The 19,513-nt window shown below is 38.9% G+C and overlaps 1 long non-coding RNA gene across 1 annotated transcript in view; it reads right to left on the bottom strand.

The window, feature by feature from the left end:
- Positions 1-8,200: 8,200 nt before the first annotated feature.
- LOC148215171 (uncharacterized) overlaps positions 8,201-19,513 on the bottom strand; it is a 33,413-nt gene continuing 22,100 nt past the window's right edge. Inside the window, exons 2-3 of the long non-coding RNA XR_015796705.1 lie at positions 10,261-10,406; positions 8,201-9,805 (exon numbers count right to left, since the gene is read on the bottom strand). This is a non-coding gene — a long non-coding RNA (uncharacterized LOC148215171). The remainder of the gene's footprint in view (positions 9,806-10,260; positions 10,407-19,513) is intronic.

Here is a 19,513-nt window from a genome sequence, read left to right as displayed (position 1 = left end):
TGGCCACCAGCAAGACAGCACGGTAGTGAAACACAAGAATCTAGGACAGAAAAATTAGGGCATCAAGGCAATTTCTGAGTCTGAGGCAAGCTTCCCAACCTTTCTCATATCCCCTGGCAGCTGCTAGTGCAAATTTTAAAAGTTTGGTCCTTGCACAGCTGATGTTGCCATGACCTGCTCCTGAAAAGCCTCAAAACCCCACTTAATGTGTGTCCAAATGAGAGCAAGAGTGAGGAGTGAGAAAACAGGGAAAGTTGTGTTTGTGTGTGAGAGAAAAATGTGCATGTGTGTGAGAGAGGGGAGAGTCTCTATAGGTTTGCTGACTACACATCTAACATTACTTCTTATCATTTTATTTTTAGTTGGCAGTGCATTTAATTGTTTAAAAAATCATTTTTCATCACCATCCTCCTTACTTTTACCCTCTCCTGCTTCCTTAGACTATTTTAATGGCCACTCTAACTCCCAGCCCAGAGTTAGAGTGGCCATTAAAACACCTAAGAAAGCAGGTAGAGAATCCTGAAGAATGTTTTTTAAACAATGAAATGCACTATCAACTAAAAATAAAATTTTAGTTTTAATTTATAAAAATTTATTTATTTAAAAATAAAACAATAATCTAGCCTCTGAGTACTATACTCTGGTACATCAATTCTCCCTCCCAGGAAGAAAGGGAGGGAGCCTTAGAAGGGATAAGGAAACAGAGAGAAAGAGAGAGACCCAGCAAGGAAAGGGGACCAAGACCAAAGACATTCTCCTGCACTTATGTAGATCTGCACATAAATCACAGGATTGAAGATGACTGGGATAAAAGACTCAGACAGCTTCTTCACAGAGAAATGAACATGACCATTGATCATCATCAGTTTCAGGAATACCATGCCCAGGTATTTGGGCCAAATAGCATGATGTTGATATAGCTGCCTTTTCACAGGAGACAGTTTCTCTCCAGTCTGGACATTCTAGATCCAACCATATTTTGGTGATCCAGTTTCTGTTGTGAACTATCAGGGTTCAGTTGCCCTTTGTTCCCCAAGCCTGAGATGGAATACAATTGTGACATTGTGTCCATATCATTCCAAAGTTATGTCCCTAAGAGTTAAGCAGTCAGTGAAAGCAGCACATTGATTTTGACTCATTTTTCAAGATGCTAGGAGAAATGATGATATTTCTCGTTCAGTGAAAGAAAAACAATATCAGTAAATTCTACTTTGCCAGAAATAATATCTAATAAATTGCTTTTTCCTCCGAGTGTTAGATATTCACTCAATAAGTATGTTACCAATTTGGAATAGTTACACTTTGGAAACAATCAAGGCAATTTGAGAAGTGAATACTCCCTTTGTAATAAATTAGGGTGCCTCCCCTACACACACACACACATACACATCTACTGTCAACATCTACTGTTTTATGAAAAGTATATATATGTCTTGGTTGCTGGAAAATTACTGTGGGTAATTTCCAATTTGGTTTGTACCCAGCACACTCCCAATCAGTCCTTATATCCAAATCAGCACAAGAATATACACCATTCAGTTCAGCTAGCAAAAATATACCTGGATGTTTATTTATTACATGTCAGCAGACATCAAAAAAGTTAACTGGCAAAGGGGACAAACAGCAGATGAAAACAAGAGACATGAACAAGAAGCAAGAATTTACATTGTCTGTCTGTCTGTCTGTCTGTCTGTCTGTCTGTCTGTCTGTCTATCTATCTATCTATCTATCTATCTATCTATCTATCTATCTATCTATCTATCTATATCAAAAAATGCAGACAATGTCCAGATATGCCATGGGATCCAGTATAATCTATATGCTGATGATGCCCAGCTACAGTATACATCTCAGCTGCAGCTCAAACAGGCAATACAGAAGACATGCAGACCCAGTGCTGACCCTCCCCTGGATGTGGAGAAACCAACTCAGATTGAATCCCTCCACAACAGAGCAGCTCTGGGTTTGTGGGCCAAATGATTCCATCTTTGAGTGTGAATGAAGTTATGGTCCCCTCTTAAGAGACAGTCTGCAATTTAGAGATCCTTCTGGACCCATACCTCCTGCTCCATCAGTAGGTGCCAGCAGTGGCTGAGAAGGCTTTTGTACAGTCACATCTTGTACCCTAATGTTGGCCTTTCCTAGACCAGGAAGCCCTGCTGTCATTCATGCCTCCGTCACCCACCACTTGGATTACTCTAGTGTTCTCTACATGGAGCTGCCCTTGGAAAGCACTCAGAAGCTACAGCTAGTATAAAATGGTGGTTTCTCCTGTGATGGCTGTAATGTTGAAAGTAATTTGTGCCTTTGTGACCCAAGCCCCACCCCTTTTGTGTGTGGGTTGACATCTCACACACATATAAAAGAAGTGAAGCTTACTGCACAAAACGATTTCTCATTTTGACAAAAGCCTTCAGTCCCAAGGATGTTGCTGGCTCAGTGTGACCTGTGAACCTACAAACAATCCCCATTTTCTGGTTGCTCAGGCCTTGCTTTTTATCAGCCGCCTGTTGTATGAATATTTCAAACAGGTCACATTTAGCACCCAAAATTTCACTAATTTTTCTTTGCTTCTCTGTCTAGAGTTTACTTCCTCAGAGCCCAGGCAGTAAATACACAATATGGCTGTTTTGCAGCAGGAATTGCATCTGGATGAAACTCTTGGGTCCAGAGTTTCCTCAGAAGTTTGCAGACCTTCCTATTTGTATCTCATACTCCACTTAGAAGTCTGCTATACTAATGAAGTACATTCAATCAGTTTGAAGTTTGCTCATTTTTCTGGGTGAACATTTTAGATCCTCATCTGTTTTTCTGATGTTTCAAGGCATGTTTTTCTAGATCTGTACAAGTAGGCTGAGGTCTTGGAGACCAGCTATCTCATATTTCTCACTTGAATGCATGAAGATTTTTATGGATCTGAAAAGCAATCTGTTGAACTTTCTCAGTGCTTTCCTTTATCAAAAGAGTTGTAAACTTACTTTTCCTTCACATTACATCATGACCCTATGGAGGTACAGTAATAAATGAACCAGAGCTAATATATTAAGTGACTTTTTTTCAAGAAGAGATGTACTGCATACATAGCAAGAGACAGATCTCAAATGCAAAAAAAAAAAAGAGAGAGAGAACTTGCTCTGAATAAAAATACATTTGTATGTAAGCCCCTTTAATTGGTTTGAAGTATCAGAAAATCATAATGTGATGAAGTATTCTTTCCATACAGATTATAGCAAAGCATTTGTTCAGAAACTTCAACCCATCTCTAAAAAGCAAGCTGTTATATTCCCCAGACTAAATTTAACTAAATGTATAAATTTAACTAAATGTGTGTCTCAGATAAATATAATTTTCTCCCCTCCTTGACATTTTTAATTAACAGCAGGAATATTGGGGAGGGAAGTACTTCAGTTTTCAGGATCAAAGTTTAAGGGGAAGGGAATTAGACCATGACCTTCCTCATGAACTGTGATCCCAGTGAAGATCACTCACCCACACCCCTTTTTTTTCTCCATCAGGCATTGATAATTTAATAAAGATCACATTCAGGTCAGTTCTTTAGTCTCCAGAGTCAATCATGGATACTAAAAAGGGCTGTTTACATGAGCCGAACTTGAGTGAACAATACAATGGAGCCTCAAATTCAGGCAGACCATTTTATCTAATAACTGTTGGAAACCTTAGTCAGCCGAGATTCCCAGCTTGTGTTCGTTCTTTTTCTTTCTTTCTTTCTTTCTTTCTTTCTTTCTTTCTTTCTTTCTTTCTTTCTTTCTTTCTTTCTTTCTTTCTTTCTTTCTGTCTCTAGATCTTGTAAAATCTGAGATGCAATTCATAATTTGCAGGCTGTTTTGTGAAAAATAGCCCTGATCTCATCTTCCAGCAATTTTAAATAATGAATAGAATCAGTTATTACTGCTATCAGGAGGGATCAAGGGCAGGGTGATGAGATGGTCCACCCTGGGGTGCAGGCAATCAAGAAGTGCAGACTAAAAGTACCCTTTGACAGGTCTTTAGGTGACTTAGGGAAAAGAGAACCTGGAGAGAGCCTACACCTGCCAAAGCTGAGGAGGAGGCAGCTATCTGGAGGGTTGGCAACAGTTGTGGAGTTGGGTTCTTGCTGCAAGCACACTGATCAGCTGTTTGGCCTTTGGCAACATAATGCAGTAATGGAGCTGAAGCTGGCAAGGCTTAAGGGGCCTTGTGGTGTGATAAGGTGCGTAAGGCAGCTGCAGGAGAGCAGATTGCAATTGTAGAGGATTGGACAGCAGCGGTTTTCTTCTTTGGAGAGAGCAGTGTTTCTGTGGGGGTCACTTGGCAGCAGTGGGAGCAGGGCAGGCTGAGGGTGGTGTGGTTGGGCCCGCCTGGATCCTATGGCTGCTGCTCAGCCTCCTGTGCTGGGCTGGTAGTCATTTTGCCTCCCTCACACCACATAGCACCAAGTCTTAGAAAGGACAGCGTGGTGACCATTGGTGCTGGAGGTGTTTGGAGACATATATAGTTGGACCCTAACATGCACAGACTCAGCTATGCTCATAGAATTTGTAATGGGTTGGAATTGTTCCAGCTCACTTCAGGCAACTTTTGTGTCTCGAACCCTTGCAGGAACTTACAGATGTTTGCAATATTGTTGCAAATGGTTCAAAATTATTCTGAATTTTATAAAGAAATTTAAAATGGAGTACCTATACTAACATGCAACAGTGTCGACCCAGTGGAGCTCAACAAAGAAAAAATTAAAAGTAAACAAAAAGGTGATTGAAACAATGTCTGGATGGATTGTTGCATATAATAACACAAATTCTGAAGAAGAAATGCAAGCTGGAGCATCCAAAGCAAGATTCAGATGACACAAGGCTGAAAGAAACAATGAATCATCTCCATAACAATGGACAATTGTTAAAGGGGAGGAGAAAGGAAATGTTAGCAAATGTCAACGCCAACAGGATAAAAAAAAATGGAGAAGAAAGAGATGCTAGTAAAAACCAAAACGAAGACTTCGATGAAGAAGAAACAATGAATTATATTTTGATTTAATTAATTTAAACTTAATTTAATTATCGCTGCTTGGCCAACACTGATTCCAGATGACTTGAGAATTAATCTAGTTAAAGAGGGAAAGTGAACCTCTTCAGAGTAAAAATGGACCTTTCTCTGCAGGTCAATGAGAAGAAAAAGAAAAAGAGCAGTCTACACTTGACAGCATCATGGTTTTACAGTATAAATCTTTACCAAATGGCAAGAAGTGTTGAGAACTTGGATGGTTTATTTGAAACCAAGAAATTGTTTGTTTTATTTTTGCTGCAGAGAGTTTCCAGATAATGAGACAAAAGCTGGATTATCCAGCTTTATAAATGTTTTAAAAACCTGGTGGAAATTAAATCCCAAAGTCCCTGAACATGAGATATCTGAACAATATCCTCTCCTGCTTAAAAAAATGGAAGTCTTTGGCAACTCTGAAAAAACTATTAATAAAATCCCTCAAGTGGAAATGGATAAAGAGAGAAAAAATGGAGACATTTTATATCATCTTTTTCAGATAATTTTTTTGGTCAAACAAAACCTTATTTTCCGTGGTCACAGAAAGGATATGTCATCATCAAGGTAATTATTTGGAATTGGTAGAATTACCTTCAAATCACAATCTAATTTTGAAGGAAAATTTTATGAAAATTAAATATGCTAGAGACTGGCTAGGAGGCTGATTTCATACTTACCTTCAAAATTCAAAATGAATTCCTTCTTCTTCTGGGAAATTACATCAAAGGAAAAATAGTGGTGGATATTTTTCAATAAGGAAAATACTTTGGAATTCTCTTTGATAGCATTCCTGATGTTTGACACACTGATCAACCATATGAAATGATCAAATATGTCCATACCAAAGATGGTAAATTTGAAATAAAGAAATCATTTTGGGGTCCTTTCATGCTGGAACTCACAGAAGATATCTTGAAGTGACTGGGTAGTAATGGACTGGACATAGAGCTCTATCGTGGTCAAGGATATGACAACGCTGCAACTATGGCTGGTATTCATGGTGCTGTTCAGACAAAAATAAAAAAAAAATTATCCCAAGTCCTTATTTGCACTTTTGGATGCAGTTTTGGGAACTTTGGGGGGAAAAAATCTATTCAGTCTTACCTCATTGGTAGAAAATGCTGCAGAATATGGGTGTAACAGTAAAAAGATTTTCCCAGACAAAATGGAGTGCTCATTATGAAACTGTGTGCACAGTAAAGACACATTGTGAAAAGTTAATCTCAACCTCTGAAGTCCTGTGCAACCCCCCCAAAAAAAATGTGGACACAAGAGGATCAGCTCAGATTTTGCTGTCCGCTGTAATATTTACATTATTTTTTTTTTACTGGCATGATTATGCCGTACATATAAAGTTCACTGTCTGTGTTTCTTTTCTAGCTATTATCATTATTCAGTTCATTTCAGGATTATTACTGAAAATAATTTTGCTGTATAGAGGAATGGGGTGCTAAAAAATAGTCTCCAGGTGCTAAATACACTAGGTACACCACTGCTTTTGGATCAGACAGAATTCATCTTCAGTTTAAAACAAAAACCTAGTTGAAGCTTCAGTTACATACTTCTGCATCCACACCTTAGAAATAATCTGTGAGATTTGGCAAGCATTTTTTTCCTATGATACATGACCACTTGTTTCAATAAAGACTCCAGTAATAAAGCATTTTGAGGCGTTAGCAGTTAGCATACTATAATTCAGCTTTCCTTGCAACCACAATGTAATTGCAGTACAGAATACTGATGGGTGTAAGGACCAGGTTTTAGATGAAGAGAATGCTGCTGTTTTATAATTTGGCAAAATATGTAAGAGGTAGAAAACAATTTGGAAAGGAGTCCACTTGAGGCTGGGTTCAGAACAGCATCAGCATCAGTGTTCTATGAGCCTTCCCCTCCAGTTCTCTGTCCTTATTTTACCCACAGAAGATTAAGACAGAGGGATTTCTCCTGCTCTAGGGCCAGCCCTACTTTAGGCAAAGTAAGGTTGATATCGCAGATGGCAGATTCCGGGAGATGGCAGCTAAGTAAGGGTGCACAGGGCATACTATCTTCAGGAGAGGTGGAGACTATTCTAGCACTAGTATCAAAGAAAGACAGAATCTAGTTGGTTTTTATACATAGAATGGAAAGAAACACCATCTTGCTTTTCATGTCAACCAGTAACATGTCTTTGACCAGCCAGCATTCTCTCACACCATTTAACATTTCCATTAATTAACAAGATGCATATGAATTAGTTCTATGTAATGTATCAACAGAGGGATAGTATCAAGATCAAGGGTAGGGATAGCACTGCTCTACACCGCACTGGTGAGGCCACATTTGGAATACTGCGTCCAGTTCCATAGTATTGGAGGAAATAGTTAAGGAAATACTGAATTGGAAACTAGTGAGCTTTCAACATTTCACAAGTGATGTTGTTAAATGGATGTCAATCTGCATAAACTCTGCTCTGGGATTGCAGACAGTGCAAACATTTTGGAACAACACATAAAGCTTTTGATCCATCTTGATGCATGGCTCCTAATCCATTTCCCAAAGAGATACTAGTTGCTAAATCACTTAAGACAAAGTCCTTATCCAAGTGATCCTAAGGTTATCCTATTTTGCTTTGAAATGCAGAAGCTGGCTGAATTCTCTGCAACTTTGAGCTTATTTGCTGACTGATTCTATAATCTTGTTACTTATCATTGTCTCAGTGTAAGAGAGCCTTTACCCCTCAAGATTATACCGTGAATCACAGCAGGCCTAAGGCTAAACACACAGAATTAAAAGTCATGGTTGGGGAGAACTGTTAAAAATTGTCTAAGACATTACAATAGGATTTTATTTTGAAATACCTGTTCTATCAAAAAGAGGATATGCTATCACATAGAAATTGTTAAAAGATGAAAACAATGTTAAAAGATGAAAACAATATGAAAACAAACATGTAGGATTCAGAAGAAAGTTTTATAGGTTAGGGAGGACCAGACAGCCCTAGTATAATTGTTAAGGTTGTTTGTGTTAACTTCTAACCACTTCCAGCTTTCCAGGCTCCTGGAGGGAATAAGAGAATTAAAATGACTACAAATAAAGACGAAATTAATCACTCCCCCAAAAAAGATAATCATGTGATATTGTTGTTGTTGTTGTTTTATTGGGTATATAAATGTAACTAATTATGAAAAACATAATCGAGTCAGACCTGGTTAGTTTTTGGATAGAAGATGTCGTCCCAGTTTTCAGCTCCTCCACTATAGCTACCCTAGCAGATCCTCCAAAGGGAAAGGATGGCTTGATAGCTTTGCAGCTCTCTCTCAAAGCACTTTTGTTGTTTTTGTTGTTGTGGTTGTTGTTGTGGTTGCTGCTGTTATTTGGCATACAATCAAATGGTCATGCAACCAGTTCAAACACTCATTAACAATCATCAAAACAAAATAAATTCCTGACAAGGTATAAAATTTGTGGGTATTTAAATATTTGCTATTATGCACACAGTTCTGTGGTTTTTATCATTAATGGGGTGAGGCAAATGGGGAAAGAGACCAGCCCCCAAATTCCATAAAGCTACAACATCTCAAAGAGAATAGGCGCAGCTCTCAAAGATAGCCAGTACTATGGAATTGGAGAGGTCTCAGCTTGTTCTGAACTGGTGCAGAGCCCATATGTGAAAGGAAAGAAAGAAAGAAAGAAAGAAAGAAAGAAAGAAAGAAAGAAAGAAAGAAAGAAAGAAAGAAAGAAAGAAAGAAAGAAAGAAAGAAAGAAAGAAAGAAAGAAAGAAAGTTTTTCATAAGGCAGATAATTGATTTATCAATTTTTTTTTATTTATTTATTTACTCACCACTTATGCTGATACTGACTGGCAATAGTACTCCATAGTTTCAAACAGGATTTTTCCCAGAGATGCCAGATTAAATCTGCAACCCTCAAAACATGTGCTATACCACTTAGCTACACCACCAGCTTTTTTTTTGTTGCTCAGCTTTCTCTCCAAGCGTACACTGCTTGTTAGAAATGGAATAGAGAACTATAAAGCAATCCACTCTCACAAACATATTCTCTCTTATATACAATCAGAACAGTAAGTGAATTATCAGGACCATTCAAAAACACATTACATACATAAAATAGGCAATAGCCATTCTAGAAGAGAATTCAAAAGACCCACTGAGGATTAAATCTAATTCTTGTCAATAATTTGTCATGGGGCTGGTTGAAGAGAACACTCGCCCCAAACATGGGAGGTTTATTTAACCAGTTGCTATGGAAGATACTTAAGACACATATTCCTTTCTCCTGTTCTTTCAGCATTTTTTTAAGCCACACAGTGCCTTCTGGGTTGCTCCTATTCAGCATTCCTGCTAATTCATTTCCTGGGAATTAAGTTCAATTTATGTTTAAAAAGGGAGGGGCAAGATAGATTACCCATTCTCTCCCCACATGTCAAACAAAGACAACAAACAAACAGAAAAACTGCATTCATTCATTCATTCATTCCTTCCTTCATTCATTCATTCACATCCCCCTACTCCCCCTGCTCCATGTTTGGGTAGCCATGTATGAGTCAGAACAAGAAAATAAATTTGCACAAAAGTTGTTCCATGATCTAAGGTGGTGGTGGGATTACAAATACATGGGTAAAAGAAAGTTAAATCCCTAAAATCTCTGTCTGATTAGTTTCAAATCACAGAAGGCGGAAGACTGCTTGTTGGTTATATTTCCAGCCGGTCTCCAGGACTTTAAGTTGGAATCTTTCCCAATGCTGTAATAATCCTTCCTTCTTCGTTTTCCTCTATCATTTGATGGAATTTAAAGAAGGAAAAAAAACAGAACTACTATAAGCATTATACACACATACATACACACACACCTTTACTAAGTCACCATTCTTCAGTTAATGTTCATGGGAAGATTTATGAAGCAACTTGGGGGCTGGAAGAGAAAAATACTTATCTGCTTCACATATTTTACTTAAACACATTCCAAATGCAATCTGGACTGTAATTATGCACTAATATCCATATTTTGCCAAACATTGGAGTTGGCAACTAAAAATGCATACAAATAAGAAAAACTGCACATAAACATTTTTGTATTCAGAATGTTACATTGGGGGAAATTATTCTGAAAGAATGGATATATTAGAAGAAAAGTACAACAGAAGGCAAAGCAAATAATCATAGACTTATACAGAAATAGGGTAAAATGAGTCTGGTTGGGAAAAAATAGAAATTCAGTGAAATCTACCTAGATGTATTTGACGTCTCTGTGCTGGTATTCCCGGATGTGTAGCACTACAACTCCTGAAACCGTAATCTTGCCTGGTAATTCAGAGACGGGTATTCAAGTGAAGGGCACCTGCTTGGGGGAGGCTGGGCTAAATGAGATGGTGCCTGCATGAGAGAGAAGAAATTTTATTGATTTGTTTACCTACAATAATTAAATGCTGGTGTCAGCATGGAAAATATACATAATTAAAACAAGGGTAGGTTCACAGAAGAAAGAAGAATAGTTAAACCTGTTTGATAAGCTCTGATTCGAATTTAATTCTATAGAGTGACATGTGATACAATTCAGTAATAGACGATACGGTACAACAGCTGCTATCCTGCTTCATCAGTGGAATAGAACACACATTGTTTTCTATCACATTTTTTCAGTCTCTGCCTGGGCCCATAGCCTATACTTTATTTCTGAGTGCAATGCATTTCAATCGATAACTAAAAATCAACTGCTCAAAATTTCTTCATGAGACAGAGTCAGTCTACCACTCAGAAGGAAGATAATCTGTGTAATCACTCTTCATCAGCCTCATTTGTGCTGGCTTTTTCAAACTTTATTGCATCTTCCCCACCTCCAGAAAATAATCAAACATTGACTGAAAATATATACAAGTCCCATACTGCACGGCATCCAAACAGTAATCTGCACAGATTAACCTCCCATCAAATCTCTCTCACTCTCTCACCCCCCTCCATCCACAGTGTCCAGTAGAACTGCAACATGGTGGTCCCCATAGTTGTGTATCTCCACTACCCAATGTTGCACGAGGGGGTGGAAGAGGGAGAAACCTAATGCTCCATGATGCTAGAGCATTAATAAATCTTACATTGTTTATTTATTGTTTTAATTACTAAAATGTGATGCTATTGGATGCCAACATCTTACAGTAAGCCATGAAATTGATGTTAAAGGTATTTTTAAAATATTTTAAAAACACAATTAACTAGGTGTGTTTCAGGAACTTCTTAAAAGCCAGCGAAGAATGTAAGCTAGTCTACTCAGCAGGGAGGGGCAGCTTCAGAAAAGGCTCACTCCTGAGTGGTTGCAGGACAAGACTGTAGCATCTGTTAACCAATCTGAACATCATTAGGGATGCAGAGGGGGAAGGAAGAATTGGTTGACCTCCTGGTGTGTTTAGGAAGAGGCGCACGTTTGGTATTGTGTGTGGTTCCTCTTGTAATTCCAGAATGAGCCTTTCTAATACTTTCTAAGTATTATTGATCCTCCTCCCACAGTCACTGAGACATGACTGAGAGAATAAAAAGAAGTGAACACTTGGCCTTTATTTGGAGAAGCTCCAAAAGTGGTTGCCTAGGGCCCATGGGGCCACAGGTTGCACATGTATATTCCATTCTGAGTTGATGGTGGGAAAGAAAAGCAAGACCATGCTAATGTCATGATTGTGTGAAGGTCATCTGCCAGTTTTCAGATGGCCTACCTATATTCAGACATATGCTTTGTAGTATCTGGAAGGAAATTCTTGTGGGCCCAACATATCTGAAGAGTGCTAGAATGGGAAAGGGAATCTAAGCATGCTCTAAACCTTGCACAAATATTTAGTGCATAACAATAAGGTAACATATCCCCAAAGAGAAGAGATGATCTGCTAACTTTTCATTTTATGCAATGATTTAATCATCTGCTGTATTTGTAATTTCCTCCCCTGCTAAAAGTAGTGCTCAAAACAGTTAAGAATAACAGCATATAGCTGAAAATATAGTGATAATTAAAGCATGAAAATCAGCTCGCCAGAATCACATCCCTTATGTACCCAGACAGCAAGTCATTCAGCTCAGCCGTCAAATCCCCACCAGAATAAATAGGGAAAGTATTGGGCCACTCTTGGCAGATCATTCCAGAATCTGGGAGCAGCCACTAAAAAGGCCATTTAAACAACCAAGGGCTGTATCCAAAGTATTTCCTACCAATTACGCCCAACCGTATATTTTATTATATTCTGCATAGGCATTTGCCCACCAAACTCTAATTTTAGCCTAGTAGTTTTGTTCTTCCCCAAGTGAAATGATTTCCATGTTTTCTCTGTCTCAGCCTAGCAGATCCAGAGGAAATTCAATTTTTCCATGAACACTGGGTGGCCAAGAATTTTGGAAATGCTTAGCAACTTTGTCAGGCTCCACAAAATAGATAATGCTGGGCTTTTCCAGAGTCTTCTATTCTTCTACGGTTATTTACAGTATGCAGCAATTTTGTTTGCTTGTTGCCTAGGACCTGAACAATAGAAACCAAGCAAAATTTGTTGTGTGTAACAGATGCAAACAGAAGAGTACAGATATTTATTTTAACATCAAGGTTCATTTCATTTCATAGATTTTGTCATATAAGAGATGCAGATTGAGGGAATCTGACTTCTACAACACAGTGATGGAATTATTCTGCCTCACTTTCTGCTTTGATAAGATCAATGTGGGAAATGTCAGAGTATTGAAAGCATTTGGAATCAAAATGAGCACTGTGTGTATAAATTATTCTACATTACTAAAAACAAAATGGAAAAAAATATGTTGTCTATGAGAAATTTCACACAAGAGTTTCAGTCTTTTACTAATCAATCCTTTTCTTGTTTTTCTTAGGATTTTTAAATTCTGAAATTCTTTTGTCCTTTGGACACTGCAGAAGAATAAATGAAAATGAACTGCTCTATTTAAGTGCTTCACCACACCAAGTGAATGCAGTATATAATTAATTTGAAATATTTGATTTATACCCCAATGATATCTTCTTATTTATGACAAGGATTTTAGCAATGAAGAGAAGACACTGCAAGATTTGGCCTTGTAATGATGCACATGTACACACCCCTGTGCATTGTGGCATACTGAGCCACACTGGCTCCTATAAGAGACCCTCTAAACGGACGTTTCTCAACCTTGGCAACTTTAAGATGTGTGGACTTCAACTCCCAGAATTCCCCAGTCAGAATGTCTTAAAGTTCCCAAGGTTGAGAAACACTACTCTAAACCCTCCAGTGACAACCTATTGCATCTTTCCCACAACTTGATCCTGCTGCCATCAGTCTCTCTTTCTCTGCCCTGGGAAGAAGCACGTGGTTTCCCTCCTTCTTTCAGTAGCTTGACCTGATAGGAGGACATGTGCTACAGGCTAGTCCCTTTTCCCAGAATGGGCATCACTGATTCATTATCAGTTCAGGTCTTTAGTGTGTATATAAAGTTCAAAAAACTAAAAAGAAACTGAAAGGCACAGCACAAGAAAGGGAAAAAGAAAGAGAAGGAATAAACTATTACTTCTAAAGAAGCTGATTTCAATCAGCTACTCTCTTGCCCAGAATCTTCCACAAACCACTCCTGCGGCACAAAGTCACTCAGATCACAATCCTTAAGAGAATGCCAATTCTGTGCTGCATCTCACTTTCACCAGTCTTAGCTTGCTGTATAATCTTCTGTTCTCCAATTCAAATTTCGGTGGGCTGTAGCTTCTTTTCCTAGTAGGCATCCAGCCAGCCCCAGAGGAGGACTCCAAAGAGAAAAGCCAGAAGCAAAATTCAGCCAACCCCTTCTCATTTGAACATTCCTGATCCTGACTGGTTTTTCAAAGTTTGTTCTGCACAGATTCCAGAACTCTTTGCCAATTATTGGATTGACAGTTTAGGTTTTTCTTTAACTCTTTTAGTGTCTGAATCTCCTGGAATATAATTTCCCCCATCACTGCAGGCCCTTTAAGGATGTTTTAGATGAAGGGTGCTTTTGGACAGAGGCATTTAAGGAACTGTACTACAAGTGGGAAAAACCAGGATCAAAACTAAATTTGATTTAATTGAACTGAATTAAATGCATTCATTTAATTAAAATGCATGATTTCATACTTTTCTCTTTCTGGCAGAATGTTTGAAGGTTCTGGAGGTCCTATCCAAGGCTCTTAGGGTCACATGCAGTTCTGGGGTCATAAGTGTCCCTAATTTTCAACTTTTGCTCTTAAAAATATACTTTTTATTTATTATTGCATTTCTTCACCAAATATCTGTTCCAGTTCTTAAAGTATCTTTTCAAGCTTACATTTCTGATACATCAAGACCCACCAGATAAGAGCAGTGCAAGCTGGTCTAACAGCATGCAGGGGCCTCTGTGGGAGTGTTGAAAGAGCCAAGTTTGTAGCCAAGTTGCATGACCTAAGCCCTATGCCTTTTTATGCACATAAGAGGGTAGGGCTTTGATCATGGATTGTGGTCACTATCTTGGTTTTTTTTTTCTTGGTGGGGGATGCATTTCTCCCCATGGGTCCCTGCTTTGGCCTCCTTTTTCACACATATTAATAATACACTCCAATGCCAGGTGACTAAATCCAATCTATAACTATTCCCATCCCTAAAAATGGAAACAGTGCAACACTACTATTCAGTTAGCCTGTTAAGCCTGCCTAGCAAACAATAGGCCCGCTTCTTGTATTACAAGTTACTGAATGGGCTGGACCAAGAGAAACTCTTAGCTGATGAACAAGCAAGATTTAAGGAGGACAGATTTGCAATGGATCAGTATGCCATCTTACAATGCTTGATACAGAAATACAGAAGTGGGCAACACCACCCCTTATACGGTTCCTTCATTGACTTAAAATCAGCCTTCAATTCCATTCCAATGGACAGACTCTGCTGGAAGCTGTCCCTCACATCTATTGATTGGTAGCTACTCTTCCTAGTTAGGATGCTGCATCAAAACCTAAGTTAGCTCTCTCAACACCTAGGGTCACCTCACTGCAGGCATTCCAATCCCTCAAGGACTGGAGTATATTCTCACTCCCATTGTTCAATATCTATGTGAATTCAGGGGTAGCTGCCTTAACCCAAAAGGAATTCTACCCTCCAAAATGTAGCAATGGGTGTACTGCTGTATGCCAATGATGCAGCAAGTCTTCTGCTTACACAGAGGGGCCTCAGGAGAAGTCCAGGGGCCTTAACAAAACTGGGTAAAAGAAGAAGAGCTTTCAAACAATCAGTCTAAGATCAAGATTACAGTTTCCTTGGGAAGACTTCATTGTCCCAAACATCAGTGGCAAATTGGAAATAATAAAACTGAACAAGTTATGACTTTAAATACCTTGGTATAATTTTTCAAGTTCCAGATCTTGGGGAGAATAACTTAGAGCCATTTCTGCCAAAGCCAACAACAGCATCAAGGCAATTTGGGGCTTTTTCCTCTCCAAAGGGAGTAGATGCTTACCTGCTGTCATTAATCTTTTCAAAGCTAAAACCATATCCCAAATGCTCTATGGTACACAGGTACGTGCCAACACTGATTTCAAGCCCTCAGACATTGTTCAGTCTAGGTTATTACAGTGCTGTTCTGCATCCCATGCTGTTTCCACTCCATTAATCCACATGGAAGCTGGTCGGATTCCATTGCAAGCAAGAGTCTATGTTTGCCCACTCTCATATTGGCTCAAACTCCTATTGCCCAATGGCTCACTGACCCCCATTAATTCTCCTTGATGGGTTTTCATCAAGGTAGGAAAAAAAATCTTAGTTAAACTGTGTTATTGCAGCCTTTCTTTCAACTCTCAGCTACCTCTAGGGCTAGAGACAGCTGACACTGAAATCTGTCAGAGTCTTTCACACCACATGGCAGACAGATTTGGGAGCTATAGCCAACTTTCAGAGGTGGTTCCAATCTGGAAGCCTTTTAAATCTGCAAGCAACTTATTCAACCTTGTTTAGCCAACACACTGTAGATCAATGTTTCTCAACCTTGGCAACTTTAAGATGTGTAGACTTCAACAATGGCTGGCTAGGGAATTCTGGGAGTTGAAGTCCACACATTTTAAAGTTGCCAAGGTTGAGAAACACTGCTGTAGAGTATTTTCCCTGTAGAGTATTTTCTTCAGTAGTTTAAGATAGGAGGTATAGTAGGACCCCATTCACCAAGAGAGGCTGTCCTTGTGATCAGAAGGAACCTGAGATTCTCGCCGATGTATTTTTCCATTGCCCTTCCTATGCCTGTTTATGTATAGACATACTTTTACCATACCTTAACAAAAACCCACCCTTCTATGATGGAACAGAACAGATGGAACATTTCCAACTCACAGATCAGAACCCTACCATCACTAATAGGACTGCAAAGTTCCTATCTGCAGCAAATTGCATAAGACATAAGATGTCCTATTCTAGGAGTGATGACATTATGATGTCTCTTTGCTCTTCTATTTTATTGTAGTTCTATTTTATCCTATTTCTATGTTATCTTATGCTTTATATTGCTTTACTGTCATTTATTCAATTTCTCCCTTACTGTGATTTTAAGTCTAGATTTTTTTAGGTTTTATATGACTGTTACACTGTCTTTCCTATATTTGGACATTGCTTATGCTGTTTTCTTTTTTCCCTTGCTGGTCACTGACCACATCTGAACACCTGTCCTTCCATGAATGCTCCTGACACCATAAAGATTTACAGGGCCAAGGCCGAACCAGTCCAAAACAAAAGGGAAACTCCCTAGTTGTCCAGAAATATTGCTCAAGGCATTACCATATCCATTCCCTTCTTTGATTTTTCAAGCAAGATGCAAATTATTTGTCAGACACATGGGCATAATTATGGCAGAACCAAATATGTACTAGCAGTTGTTAGTTATTTTAGTGCTTGTTCCTCCTAGCTCTAAACTACAATCCTGTCTCTAGAGATAAGAGTATAAATAGATCTCTCCTTGCTCATTTCAGCTGTGAAGCCAGGGAAGGGAAAGAAAGGAATTGTAGAAGGCATGCATTTCAACTTACATAAAACTCTCTCTCTTGTTCTCTTTCACTGCATGACCTAACTATCTAGAAGTGAAAGATCAGTGCCACCCTCTGGTACTTAATAAGTCTTAAATCTGCAGCTTGTTCCCTTCAAAGGGAAAAGAAGAAGAAAGAGGAAAAGACATAAATTGCTTCCTAGAAGCAAAGCAGAAAGCTTCCTTGGCTCCATCCTGCAAACTCTCTCCATCTCTCTCTCTCTCACGTGCGCGCAGTCTTCAGTGCAGCCATGTTTAAATGAAACCAATATGTAGAAACATGATAACCCAGTGGGGATGTATGGAGCTGGGGAGATTAATGGAGTAAAAATCTCCAAGTGAGGGATGTCAAAGGGAAAAGTTAAAAGGTCTCTGCCAGAGACTTCAGAATAAAACATGTAAATGTTGTATTCCTAAATAATTATTATTTCTAAAAGTAATTTTCCAGAGGAAGCAATGTGCAGAAGAACCTGTTGCAATTTCTTTAAACAGAATATTCACTTTATAATTATGATAAGCTCTGCATCAAAACATTGTTACCAATGCTCCATACTTTTCCTTTAAGGAACATATTTTTAAGATTACCCAGGAGATAGAGTTTTTTTAATCTCTTCCAGCTATATTTGCTTCTCTGATTTTTCCAGGGGATAATTTGTGTTTACTAGCACTTTTATAACAGTGATTCAATCATGGGCATTTAGGGTTTAAAACTTTGCACAGTTGTTGCATTTTTTGTTGATATCTGGGTTTATTTCCAGATCAGTGTGCTGAGAAGTTTGCAATAGCACATAGGAAATCAGGATGAGACAATAGGGATACAAGCTCAGGGTGCGTTATAGTTTCAAGCACAAAGAGGATGTAAAAGATTTGGGTAAGAGGACCATCAGCCCAGTGATGAGGTCAAGGAGCTCAGGGAAGGCGGTAACTAGCAGGGCAGCAGGAGGGTGGTATACCAGCAAGATGTCCAGCTTGTCCCTGGCACCCATCTTCACATAAAATACTTCACATCCAGCCACCTGTCAAACAACACTACATTCCAGCTGTCTCCTCCATCACCAGGTCATGGAGGAGCAAGATCTTATAGAAAGACTTGGCATTCAACAAAACCAGCTTGAATTCAAGGCTCCAATGACCCTAGACCTATGGTTGAAGTCGTGGGATCCTGAAGATGGAATAGGAACCAGGTTTTCTATTGCCTTTCCTTGTATTGGCCCACCCCTGCATCCCAGTGTATTGCCTTCTATCCATCACTACCACAATGACCACTCTCTAGCCTCCCGACAGTCCTACTTGCCCCCACCCTGGCTACTTCCAGCCTCCATCCCAAATAGTCTTACAATGGTGATTCCCATACCACATTCTGTTTAGCTGGATAGGACTGGACCAACTTTCTCCATCTACCTGCCCAAGTCTTCTCTCTGCTCTTCCCCTCTTCCACATCTCTTACTTCTGAATACGGGGCAACTCAGACCAATCAGCTCCTGTGTCACTGACCCTATGTTCTATCACCCCATACCATCAAGGTTCCACACCTCTCCCTGTCTTTCACAGAGATAGAGGAATGTTTTCCTAAGCCATCAGCTTTTTCTTTACATCCCTCAATGGTGGACCTCCACTCAGATCACAGTCCTATTCAAACCCTTAAATGACAGCTTTCCCAGTGTTGTAACCACCAGCTATGAACAACCTCCCAGCCATTTTCTCCTTGTTCCCAACTACTTCTTCTTCTATCCAACACTTCTCCCTTCATTGACAACGGACTAGTCCAAAATTTCTCAACAGTCCATATTCTGTTCAGAGTTTCAGTTTTCATGGATTCCTACGCAATTGCCTTTCCTTGTCCTGCTCTGGCCCTTTTCCACCATATGAACTGGATGCTATTTTCCTATGTCTTATTCCCAAGGTATGGAGTGGGAGGTGGGAGGGTGAGTGAGGGAGGCAGTTAACTAAGCCAAACTGGAAGTTCAAAATTGAGGGGTCCCCCCCCCTTTTCTTCTCTTAATATTAACACAGTTAGAATAAGCATTTTTTGTTGTTTTAGACACTTTATTACTTTTTAAAAAAAAATTAGGTCCATATTTACCACTTAATCTTCATTCTTTTATGTACTTCTTGTTTAGTATGGTTATTACAATGCAAGATGTTTCTAACACTGGTTAACTGACCTTGAGAAATATTTTGTTTACAAGTAATGTAAAAAAAAAAAAGGAGGGGACAAATCTGTAACAAGTTGGAAAAATTACAACCCAATATTATTATGTTGGAAGAAACACATATTCTACCAAATGAACAGCTGTTTTTGAGGTCTAGAAGTTGGATTGGACAAACTTACATTAATATTCCAATAAAGCGTGCACAGTAAGTCCTGTATGTGTAATAGCAATTGCAAAATTGATGTGTAATATGAACATTGTGACAATGAAAAACATTTTTTATTTCTTAATTAGTTAAGATGGCTACTCACACTATTGTCCATA

The sequence above is a fragment of the Python bivittatus genome, unplaced genomic scaffold (genome assembly GCF_059951505.1).
Source record: "Python bivittatus isolate LINGU-HERP-01145 unplaced genomic scaffold, Pbiv_v1 ctg000400_np1212, whole genome shotgun sequence".
NCBI lineage: Eukaryota > Metazoa > Chordata > Lepidosauria > Squamata > Pythonidae > Python > Python bivittatus.
Note: the sequence above shows the minus strand (reverse complement) of the source record. Positions and strands in the feature narration are given on the sequence as shown.